At 30.3% G+C, this 13,100-nt stretch overlaps 1 long non-coding RNA gene across 1 annotated transcript; it reads left to right on the top strand.

The window, feature by feature from the left end:
• The first annotated feature begins 850 nt into the window (after positions 1 to 850).
• On the top strand, positions 851 to 12,919 carry LOC129219741 (uncharacterized). Its single transcript, XR_008580436.1, has 5 exons — positions 851 to 1,030; positions 6,890 to 6,999; positions 9,583 to 9,756; positions 12,616 to 12,712; positions 12,842 to 12,919. It is a non-coding gene; the product is annotated as an uncharacterized LOC129219741 (long non-coding RNA).
• The last annotated feature ends 181 nt before the right edge of the window (positions 12,920 to 13,100 follow it).

Here is a 13,100-nt window from a genome sequence, read left to right as displayed (position 1 = left end):
GCGATTACACACACACACACACACATATATATATATATATATATATATATATAAAAGAAGTAACCCCCCCCCCCCCGAAAGTCGGGTCTAGCTACGCCACTGGTTACGGTAGCGTGGTCGATTGGCGATGAATGTCGTAGTTGATGGCAAATTATTTCATACTTTAATGGAACTTTTTATAACATTTCACAGTTTATTTTATTTATTTGGAGTATTGTTTTAAATTTTAATAAAAGTAGGGGTCCAAGGCCTGCACTGCGCCATTGAAATTTTAACAGGGAGTAATTTGTGTAATTGAGGCATTTTGCTCTCATTTTAGGAGGCTCCTATTCTGGTGGGTGTTCTATAGCATTTGAGGGGGTGTACGCCATCGCCCTTTGGGAAGATCGACACCCCTGTATTTAAGGAAATTTTAATGATCAATCTTTTGGAATGACTGTTGAGCCTGGATATGTGAAAACTTGCCACAGCCATGTTAACGTAACTGTGAAAACTACCTGCTGACACCTTTGTGAGAAACAAAAAGAAATTTGTCAAATTTAACTAGATTAAAACTCGATAAGTAGTTAATTTGTGAGGGAAACGCTGGGGAATGATACGGTCGATTTCACTTGAGTGGATTTAAAACAACTTTAAAACAAAATGTGAAATAGCCTGCCTAAAGTATAATTGGTTATTTCATTTATGACGTCGATGAAACTTGAAATCTAATAAGACGGTGGATTACTTTATCATCAAGGTTTCATATCTCTTGACATCCCACATCCATTCGAGATACTCCAATGACGTCACATTTCTCCTTCATTTCTGATTCGACAGTTGGCAACAGCTCATTATATAAATCGGCGGTTTGGTAAATGACGTACCTCTTTCAGTCGTTTTTGGATGGTTGTGTGTCTTTACTGCTCTAGTGAAATTAGTACTGCTACAATCCTGGATCTCCTTTCTTTATTTCGAGTCGTTCCTTAAAATTTTCACCATTCCGCCATTAAATTTTTCAGAAGTCCACGGGTGGGAAGCTTCTCATCAGGTAACTTATAAAATAGATTCATTTCATAATGCGCTTTTCACTTTCTTTCATTTCACCTTCATCTTCAGCTGATTCGATTACTTGTAATCGTATCTCCCTAAAGCAGATTCCTATCTTCTATAATTTTTATTTGTGATCTACGTGGACAAATTTCAACGAAAGAAACGCTTTTGGATGTTTTCCAACTATGGCGCAGTATCACGTTCCAAGCAATGTGCTCACAATGTTTTTTTCACCCTGCATTCCCCGTAAATGTCAAATTTATAAGATTGGACAGTTTCGATTTTCTTTCGTTGCATGTCTAGAATTGATTTTTAAAAGCTTTTCTAATGCGAAGATATTTATGTTTTGATGTTATTTATTCTCATTAAAAATGTTTGCTTATTCCAAAAATAGCTGTTTTTATGTCGTCTGTATTTCAGTTACCAATCATCAAATGTGAAATTAATCTATCAGAATTCTAGATCATATGTTTTGACGTTGATGATAACATTGAAGATATGAGAAATTGCTGAAATCGATAACATTATTTCCCCGTCTTTTTACCAATTTTTTTAATGAAAACATTTTTATGCTGTTCATCTGATTGTTCTCTCGAATTTTAATAGGTTTTAAATATGCACAACGATTTTTTATTTGGTTTTATTTTCAAGCATATACAAACCATTAAATTTTATTGTTTAAAAAATATTAGTATTTTCATGAAATGTTATCAGTTTAGGTACTTAGTCTTGTTTTCTTCCCCTCCCCTTTTTTGAAATATTCATAGATTTCTGCTGTTTAATAAAGCATGTAGTATTGTCACATATTAGTAAATATATGTGAGGAAACATTTTTGACAACATTGTCCAGTTTGTGTTGCCCCCCCCCCCCTCCCCAATTGTAATCTCTAGTTTCTTTTTTTTTTATGTATTCACCCTTGAGAGCAAGGGTGCACACACCCCTAAATATCGTAAAGATCCCCCTTCCCCAAGTAAGAGCCTCCCACCCCCACAAAAAAAATACCCTTCTAAACATCCCCCCACTAAAAATTTCAATGGCGTAGTTTGCACCATGACTCCCCCCCCCCCCCTCTTGGTGGGCACACCTGATGAACAAATAAATAAAATGTTGGTATTTGCATGTTAGCAGGGAGAAAAGTTGAGACCAATTGCCTGCAGCATGGATTTGTTTTAAATTGGTATCTTGAGGTAAACTTATTTGAGGTTATAAATAGCTGCAAGTCTTGTCATAAGCATTATCTTTTATGATGCAGAAAGTATTTCACTCTTTCTCTTTTTTTTTTAGAAGCAACTGTTTTGTTACATAACATATTTTTACATTGTATCCTCAAAGTATCACTAAATTAAAAGTAAAAAAAAAAATATTTTAACTTGTCTGAGTAGAGAACTTGTGTACTCGAAGAAACTAGATTCTTAGGAAGTTTATATGAGCAGTTTACTTAACTTCTGTGTGTAAACTATGTGAGGAGAGGGGGGCACATATGAGTAGCTCAATTTTCCCTAATTTAAAAAGATACTTAAGTTATGAAAAAAAAATCAATGGCAACTATGATCCACTTCCCAAGGAAATTTGAAACTATTAGCAGTAAAATTTTCAGAGTTATATTGATCATTTCAGCTAAAAGTAATTTATGCTGAATTTGTTTGAATGTTAATACAACTTTATATTGTATTATGAAAATTAATTATAAAAATATTGACTATGATGCTTAATTTTGCCAATTTGTCAACATTTTCTACTAGGGTAGGTTTAACAAAATCATAAACATCCAACCATTGAGTATATTTGTATACAACTTTGGGGGCACTTTGGGCAGTCTTAATGTACCCTAATGCTATAAGTTGTTCAAAAAAATTGAAGAAATATGTTGCTTAAAATAATTTTAAAATAACGAACAGACTGTCTTCAATTCTTTGCTTGTGTGTAAGCTGTGATCCGAGTTCAGTAGTCAACATGACTTTACATGTGACCATACAAATATACTCCATGTAAGGACACATAGTATTTTTGAATATTTTTTTAAAGAAAATGTTACATGTTTGAGCATGCACATTTGAAGGGATTAGGATCAGATGGTGAGTTGAGAAAATAAAAAGGAAAAGGATAGCTTTCTGTTTAAAATAAAAAAACAAACATCCACATGGGCTCTGCTCTCCCCTGTTAAAAAAAGATTGACCTACAGCATATCCTTATTTTAAAGTTATCATACTCCTTGAAAAGTCCTTCATTTACCTACTAGAGGGTCCAAAAAGTACGTGAAAATTAATGGAATGGTTCTTGAAAAGTAGTTAAATTTTGTAACAATTTGAAGCACTAATTTGTAATTTCTAAATACATAGCTAGCTCTCAGTTTTCCCATAATTTTACATCTAAATTACTGAATTAGCCCATATCAGCCAGCATGCGGAAATGAACAAGGTTACCAGTGTGCAAGAACTCCAAATTTTCTGACATGCCTTGCATTTTAGAGTTTATTTTGCAATAAAAAGCAGACTGAAGAAAGTTATTTTTTAGTCAAGAATATAAACATTTTAACATTAAACCTGGAGTGGGATGAAATTAGTATGTTTTTGTTTAATATTAATACTGATCATTCATTACGGATTTAGTTATATGCCAATTAAATGATGGACTTGGAAGCAATCATAATATTTTATTCATTTCTATATATTTTTTTAAATTCCAATTAGAAAGAAAACTGTATTTTATTATTCATATGTGTGTGTGTATATATACACATATATACATATATATACAGTAAAACCTGTCTATAACGATACAGTTGGGACCTAAAAAAGATATCGTAATAGACAGGTTATCGTTATAGACAGTTTGATTATTCATGCTGACATTTTGCTGGGGCCAAAAAAAAAAATATATTGTTATAGACAGGCAATTGTTATGGATAGTATCGTTATACACAGGTTTCACTGTATATATATTTTAAATTTTCAATTGGAAAGGAAACTTTATTTTATTCATTCTTTGTGTAAGTGTAGAATATTTTAATGTCAGAACTACAAATATTTGCTTCACTTTAATCAAATTTTAATAAAAGTAATTAATTAATTAGATTAATTATCGGAATAAGATTTTAATATCGGAATAATAAAAATAACATTAATATTTTAACAAAATTAAACTGTTTATTGATATCAATTTGATAATCTATAGAACTTGTGTTGTTATTTATGTTTCATACATATTTTTTCTATTAAATTAAGCTTTTTTTTTTAACATAAAATGTTTGCTTGAAGTTTCCCCCAAACTATTTGCCTCATATTTGGCTATTGTGTAGAGAAACTCAATGTCGTATATTATTTCACATTAAGATGCTAAATATTCTTAATCGAATGTTAGTTGTCGCATTTCTCGCATATAAAGATTTTCTATAAAATTTAAAAGGTTTAACAGTTTTTTTTAATCTATTTAAAACTTAATTTCTTAAACTTGGATATATCCCCCTGCATAATATGAAAATAATAATGGAAGTTTGGATGTATTTTGCACCGCTGACTTGATGTAAGAATTCAAATGAAACACAACATTCTATAACAAAATATCAAGCAGTAATATAGAAACATTTTTGTTTGGAATATGCATTAACTCTTGATAATCATTGATTATTTTTATAAATTTAGTAAAATTGTTGTGCTTGAAACTGACTATATGAAAAAGTACTAATTTATGCATTAAAAAAGAAAGGAATAGCCTTCTCAAATATTGTACTTTTTTTATTAGGTAAGAGAAAAAATCTAAACAAATACAATCTATAAATTATTTTAAATTGATTTGTTGTCTGTTGCTACAAAAACTACAGCAAGATTATTAGGTTAGAACTGCTCAAGTTTGACAAGTAGAAATTGAAACTGAAAGTATTTGATCTTCATCAGGTTACGTTTTGCTGGTTTATTGTAGGAGCCTTGAAAATCAAGCTGACCCATGTAACTTTTCCAGGGAAAAGTAAAAACAATTCATGGAATTACATAAAAATGTTATTTCAGTTTTCTTTTTATTTTTAATTCAACTTATTTCAAACTGTCAAATGATGACTTGGAGTGGGTTTGCTAGATGTCCCGGTTTGATCGCGACTCCCGTATTTCAGGCAAAATCCTGGTGTCCCGGAAAAAGATAAAAAATTTTTAGATGACCAAAAAAGCCTAAAATTAATTAATTGTAAAGAATTATTTTGGATAACTACTTTGTCATTTGAAACAGACTTGTAAAATTAATATCGGATCAGCTTGTGAGGATTTTTACAACAACATTAAAACCAAAAAGTTTAAAGAAATCCTAGTGAATGAAAAATACATGTAAATATTGTTCAAGTTTATTCAAAGATAACAAATATAAACACGTAAGAAAGAAAATGCTTAAATTTATCTGCTTGTGTCATTCATTATAAGCCCCTTGTTTAGGCTCATAATTAGTATCAGTATTGAGAATGAACTACCCTTTAAAACACATTAAAAACCAGCCAGGGGTGTGTTCCTTTCAGGGATGCTTGTGATCCAAAGTTTCCAAAAGTTTTGGGCTGACAACACATTCTAAAGCTGAAAAGTCATTTAAAAAAAAAAAAAAACTTTTAAAATGTTTATTTTCAATAGTTTTTGTTAGCCTATTCCAAAAGTTTTTATGGGGGGGGGGGGAGGTTTCGAGCATCCTCATACTTTCTAAAACTTTCACACTGTCTTCAGAAAATTTTTCTTGAGTCGACTCTCACCCCAGGTTCTCTTTTGAATACTCAAGATGACGGGAAGGGGGGATGATTCCGGTGTCCTGGTTGAACATTTCAGACATCTGACAAGCCTTACTTGCAGTCAAGTTTAACAATTTTTAGCCAACTCCTGCACTGATCCCTTTTACCTAAATATCTGCTGAAGCCCAATTCTGACCAACTCTTATTCTACTGCCTGGCAATAAAATTATTAAAAATATATAATTTAAAGAATTTTTGTTCATCACTTTTCACTCATTTTGTTTAATTATCTTAGATTCAAATTTGTAGTGAGACTTATCCTTTATTTTGATATATGAAGTAAGGAATAATCATTTTTTCTTCCAATCTAGCTATGTTGGTAATTGTTGGCTATAGGGACCTTTGGTGACTGTTTCCTGAATTGTCAATTTAATTAAACCTTGTGTTTTAGTAAACATACATACTAAAATAGGATAATGAGTTTTAATAAGGTGATTTAATAGTTACTGCAAAATAGGTATAAAACAAAATAAACTAAATGTTTTTTGACTTTGACTTTTCTGTCACCATAAAAATGCAAATTTACATTATAGTATAGTGTTTGTGTATATAACACTTGTAGGTCAGCTCAATAAAAAAAAGTGGCATGTAAAGCAAATGAGCTGTTATAAATAACATTTTAAAGTAATAAAATCAGTGCTACTTAAATTCATTTAAACTAGGTGTCAGAAATTTACAAGTACCAACATTTTTATTGAAATGCAATAATAGTGACATGCTGAGCATAAAAACTGCAGCTTCACTTTTTAAGCAAAATTGAGTTTTTGTCACCAGATGGTTGTACGGTTGATTTGTAAACTATTTTATCTAACTAATATTTTATAGCCATTTGTGATTGGAAAATATTTTTTAAAAAGTAAGCACCTGAATTAAGTATATATGGAGTCATAAAACTTTTGTTGCCACTCATTTTGGATTCAGCTGCTGATATCCTCTTTTGTGCTTAGCATGAGATGCTGTTATCTATTTTTGTGCAGATTGTAAACTTATTTGTAATTGTTACTGTATTGTTATTACTATTTGATGCATCATTGTTGCACAATGATTTTTAACAACAGACTTTATTTTTATTTATTTGTTTATTTATTTTTGTATAGGGAAGGCTTGCCTTCGCATACCTTGCAGTTTTCCTTTTGACATACGAGTGTGAGGGTGGTCCACCTTGGGATACCAGCTGACTAGGTCTAATAAGCTGAGTGTAAGCCATGTAAGTGTTTTTTCATTATTGTCATTTTATTTGAAGCTGTTTTAGTATAGTTGAGGCAAACCAAACCTGGCAGCATTGTTAAAGCTAAGCAGATCCTAATCACAGCATTATGATACTGCCAGGTTAAGTTTGTCCAAACCACAAAACTGCAGTCCTCGGCTGGAAATGACTGAGCTGGCGGTGTATTTCACGTATTTCTGCCTTAGCCCTGGCTATAAGGCGGTAACTTACTGAATAATAATGCTATTGTTAGTTCTTTTGATACTGAAATTTTGTCGTGAAAATCACAACGCTATTAACTCCCTGGATTCGTTCGAGGTACTCCCGAACTTTTCTGCCTACTCCATACTCCTTAATATAAGTTAAATTTCTCCCGGATTATCATCAAAACAACGAAATTTCCTAAAAACTTTTTTTATTGATTAGAATTTCAGGAAAAATCTTACATAGGAAAATGATTACGATCCCAAAGACAAACTGACAGTTTTGATACTTGTTTGCTTTATTTTCCTTTTTTTTTTCATTTGTAGGTATATTTCCCAAAAAATGTGATAAAATAATGTTCCTGATTTTTCTCTGAATTCCCTAAAGCTTTACATGTCAATGTCACATGTTACGTGTAATGTTAATTGTCACTTGTAGGATAAAATAAACTTATACCTATTATATATATATATATATATACATATATATATATATATAATTTAAAAACTGATAATAGTAATTCAATATCAATTTTCAAATTTTTAATCCTGCCAGATTTCTAAACGCAGAGTTTCAAGTTTTATAAAAGTAATTTGAGGCTGAATTTGTAGTGTATAAAATTAGTGTTATAATCATTCTAAATGAATTAGGCCAATTTTTTTCTACTCTGAGAGAGTTCAATTTGTTTAAAAAGCACTTGACTGGTATGCTGTTGATGCAATATGACATTTTAATACCCGATTTCCTGAACATCTCGTATCCTGTTTGAGACAAAAATTTTTCCTTTTTAATTTGCCTTAAAAATCCTTATTGCAGCTATTATTTCATTTTTGAAAGTGGTTATTGTTTTGAAATCATGCACAGGAGATCAAAGACTAATTCAAAATCAAGATTAAAGTTCAAACTCTTAAAAATTAGTTGCATAAAGTTATCTATAGTAAAATTTTACTTTTTTCTTTTCAAAGTTGCTTTTTTTCAAAAAATGGTGAACTATGTTTTGTATTTGCATGAATTGTATTTCATGTGCATGAATTTTTTTGAGATTGTACGGTATTACTCCGCATTCTCCGGCATGCCGCAAAATTCGGGGGTCCCCAGATTTTTAGTAACACTTGCCTGGTCCTTTCCGGCATGCTGGAAAAATCGAGGTTAGGAAACAAAATTAATACTATAAAAATATATAAGTTCATCTTAAAAATGAATATAAGTTCTATACAGTAATCTTATTAGTATTAATAAACAGTTTAATTTTGTAAAATATTTACTAACAATGTCATTTGTTATTGAAACAAGAAAAATATTGTTTAATAATGAATAATTTTATAAAAATTAAATTAAAACTAAGTAAGCAAACATTTTAGCAGTAAGTTTCCTCCCTTAAACCAGTGCTAAAGAATTTACCATAGCCATTCAATAAATAAAAAATAAACTTGTACCTCTTGAAAAGTAACCTAAAATATTTTTTTTAATAAAATTATTAACAAATCACAGTAAGGATGTTTGTTTCTGAATTCATTACTTTATTGGCACATAATTAAATCCATTAATAATGACCTACCATAAATGACAAACACATACTATATTCAATATACAGTTGGCTCTCTGTTTAACGACTTTCAAGGGACCACAAAAAACGTCCTTAAACAATGCTTTTAACACTACAGCGGGCCATCTGGGACCGTGAAAAGCAGTCTTTAAATAGAGAAAGTCGTTAAATAGAGCATCATTAAACAGAGGGCCTACTGTATATATTTTTTTGGAAAGAAGGTTACTTTCAAGATTTATTTCTTTTTTCCTTATTGGTTTGTTTTCTGATTGGAACTGAATGGTGAAATTTACTTTTGTTTTGATGCAAAATAGACCTTGAATTATCTGACACGCCGGAAAATTGGAATTTCCCAGATGCTGGTCAACCTCGCTTTTTTCCCGACATGCCAGATAATACAGTGTAACATGGTAAATTGAGTAATGTAATTTTAAATTTAAATTTTTGCATAAATCATTTCATTGTTTCTGAGTAACAACAGTTTAAATAAAAGAGCTTCTTTAACAATTAAAATTAAAGAAATCAAAATATTAATTTTTAATGAATTAATTTAAACACATATAACAATCTTTCAAAAATATTAAATAGACCTATTAAAAAACAAATACTAAAAAAATTGCAAACTGCATAAGCAAATGCAATTTTTTCTTATGATTATTCTTTAAAAATTTTATTTTTTCTTCTATGCTGAAAGTAAGAGAGAAAAAAAATCTCATGCTCAAGTATTTTTATCTTTACATATACTTGTTTACTTTTTTTTTGCTTAGGTTTATGTTCTTGTATTTTCATTTACTTCTCAATGTTTCTAACCAATTTCATTTTATTCCTTTCAGATTTGAAGCATTTCCTGGAATCTTCCATTTTGTTCTTCAGTATTTTTGCATTTTTATCTTGATAGTCAATTTCAACTAAGTGCTAAAATGAAATCTCCCGTTGGAAATCCATCAGTTCAAATCGTTACTAAGAAAACTGTTTTTGATCTTGTGGATGACATAATCCATCGCACAGTATGTATGGTTTTTGTTTTAGAAATATCTTAAAACTGCATTTATCATTTAAATGTTTTGCCTGATATGAGTATGTTTAATAGTTTAAATTACACCAGTTATCTTGAAGGGGGAAAAAAATTTCAGGCTGGAATTTCAACCTAAATTTCAGTTTTAATCACCAGTGCCATAATTTCATTTGTTTATTCATTGTTTTTGGAGATCCGTAGATATTCAATTGTAAGAAACTGGAGATACATTTTGGTCCTCCATTTTGATGAATTTTGTTTGAATGTCCCATAATTAGGGTTGGAATTTTGATATGGTCTGTTAGAAACCTGTTGAAAACTCAAATACTGACATAATTGTGAAATTCAGTCATTATATTGATATTTTCTATAAAAACATAATTTTTTCCTCATGCTGAAAAATTATTTAACTATTTATTCACTATACCAATTATTAAAAAACTAAATTAGTAAATTTAATTGAAATAAGTTTTTTTAACTTTCTTTTAAATTTAATTTCATGCATAAAAATAATTGCTGGTATTAAAACTTGAATACAATTTTCAATGTAATTCTGTTTGAATTTTTTAATGATTAAAGCAATAAGTTGCAAGCATTTTATAAAATTAAAAATCCTTATTTCACTATTTATGTAATCTTTTTTTCTTTTAAGTGAAAATAAAACTAAGTTGATCAGTACTCAAGAATTAATTATAAATTATCAAAATATTTTTGATGGTGCTAATTTTTTTTCTCTTGTAATTAACATTTTCTGTTAACTTGTTAATAAATGAGCTAAAGTTTGCTTAAACCCACCTAATTCACTTAAGCTTCTAATAGTTTTTGAAGCTGAATCTGGACCATATAATATTTTTTATTTTGTAATAATAGCTCTTGATTCTACAGACAAGCAACTTGTTGAATCAAAATAATGTTTGGGATTTTTTATAGCACATCATTTTAAAAAGCTAAAACAGTCAAAAAACTTCCTTTTGTGTATGAAATCAAAATTTGTGTAACTAAGGATCTCTTGTTAAGGTAGTTATGTTGCCAATATTATAGTTTTAGACAGGTTTTTGGACAGAAATTTAGGGTTTTTAATTTAAATCAGAAAAAAAACATCAACTATCAAAACACTTGCCAACCCTGCCCATAACTCATAAGCTTAGCCTTAAAAAATTGTAAATTTTGTGTGTACTGACGTTACAAAATCTAGTTTTGCTCAAATCCTTAATTCACTTTTCCCAGACTTATGAAGTCTAGGATTTGCATTAATACAGCAAAATGGATTATGACATGTCTGATTGACTTTCCTTTTGGCATCTTGACACATTTTGCATTATCAAACACAATTTCTGTCTATAAAATATTGGATGTAGATAAAAATAATTTGCAGTTAAGCAAGAACTTACCGCACCTGTGAAGAAGAGGTGTCAGTAATGCTCCATTGGACTTTAAGGACAAAAGCATAAGCATTTTTTTTTTTTTTTGGTTTTTTGGTGTGCATGTTGAAAAAAACTACTTAAAACAGAAATATTTATCACATCACATCATCTTATCAGTTTCAAATAATAAAAAAGTTTATTGATAATGTATCTATTAATTATGTTTGAATGAGAGCTATAAGAATCTGGAATTGAGATTGCCTGTTTATCTGTTATGTTTTTATACCTATTAATGTTTTTTCAGAAAAATAATGATATTGATAATTATAGGGATGTTATTTTGTTTTATAAATTGTTCAAATTATAAAGATAGTAACTAGTATGTTGTGGCCATTACGAAACTTCTATATCTTTCTTATAATTCTGATCCCACCCCATGCTTGACGAGGAAGAAATATTCCCAACAAAAAACAGAACTACACACGCCAAAAACTTGACGACCATCTCATTTCCCGATTCATCTCAAAACCAAAGCAAGGAATGAAAATTTAAAATTATTTTAAAAGCCTTGCTGAAAATAATGACAAACATTTGTTAACAAACACAAGATAGCAACAGTGAAAAGTTTAAATCATGATTTTTTGGTCATTTCCCAACAATTAAAATCACACAAAATACGCAGATGACAGTCTATTACGAATTATCTTTATCATTATTGTAATTATAAAGCTATTTTTATTCACAAAAAAAAAAAAAAAAAAATCAGCCCCCCCCATGGAGGGATTGAGGCCAAAATGAACCAACGCATGTTTACATATGGATTCACATTTACTCCAAATTTCATCCAGAACATAGCATTACTTCTTGAGATATGGCACTCACAATGGGGAAAAAAAGAACGTTTGATTGCGCCACCCCCCTTTTCAGCTATTGACACCAAAATAGAATCAGCTCTTATACCCATTAAGGGCTACTTGTCGATAAATTTTGTTTGATTCCGTTCATTATTTCTTGAGATACAGCAGTCACAATCGAAGACAAAAAACCTTCTGTAGCTCAACCCTCGTTTGAGCTATTGGCACCAAAATTGAATCAGCACCTGTACCTGTTAGATGCAACATATGGACCAAATGTTGTTTGATTCCACAAGTTACTTCCTGGAGAATAGTAGGCACGCCCCCTTGGAGGAATTCGTGCCAAAAACCAATGGACACAAATTCACATAGGGGTACATATGTGTACCAAATTTTGTTCAATTTCAGGTGGTAGTTTTTGCTGTAGAGTGGCCACAAAAAACTGGTCACACACACACACATATACAGACAGATATATGCCAAAAATGGTCGAAATAGACTCGGCACACCTCAAAAAGTTTGAATCTGTCAAAATTTGAAAATTTGCATGAATCCAATACTTCCTTCTATATATTAGATATAGAAAAAGTAAAAATGTTAAAAACAAAAATTTCATTGAATTTTTATTTTTAGGACCAAGAAGAACCATTCCTTATTGCGGACCTTGCTGACATTGTCTACAAATATAAGCTATGGAAACTGAAAATGCCAAGAATTCAACCTTTCTATGGTAATCTTTTTTTTTTTTTTTTGTGTGATTTGCTACCATTGATTATTTTTTTATTCTGATCTTTACTTGATTGAGTTCACAATGACATTTTTATCAAAATGTAACATAGTTGTTTCTTTTGATCTACAGCTGTAAAGTGTAATGATGCTCCTGAAGTTCTTCACCTTCTTTCTGCTTTGGGTACTGGATTTGATTGCGCGAGCAAGGTAAGTGTTATTTGTATTCCTGTATGGTCAGAAGTTTTATAGCATGTTTTTTTTTTTTAAATATAATTTAATGCTTTTTTGTTTCTAAATTATGTATTGCGTTATCAGGATTTGTAATATTTCACTCATTAATGAGGTACAATGACAGCTTATTCTAATACGAAGTATGTCTTGAACTTATC

The sequence above is a fragment of the Uloborus diversus genome, chromosome 4, assembly GCF_026930045.1.
Source record: "Uloborus diversus isolate 005 chromosome 4, Udiv.v.3.1, whole genome shotgun sequence".
NCBI lineage: Eukaryota > Metazoa > Arthropoda > Arachnida > Araneae > Uloboridae > Uloborus > Uloborus diversus.
This window is presented reverse-complemented; position numbering and strand designations above follow the sequence as displayed.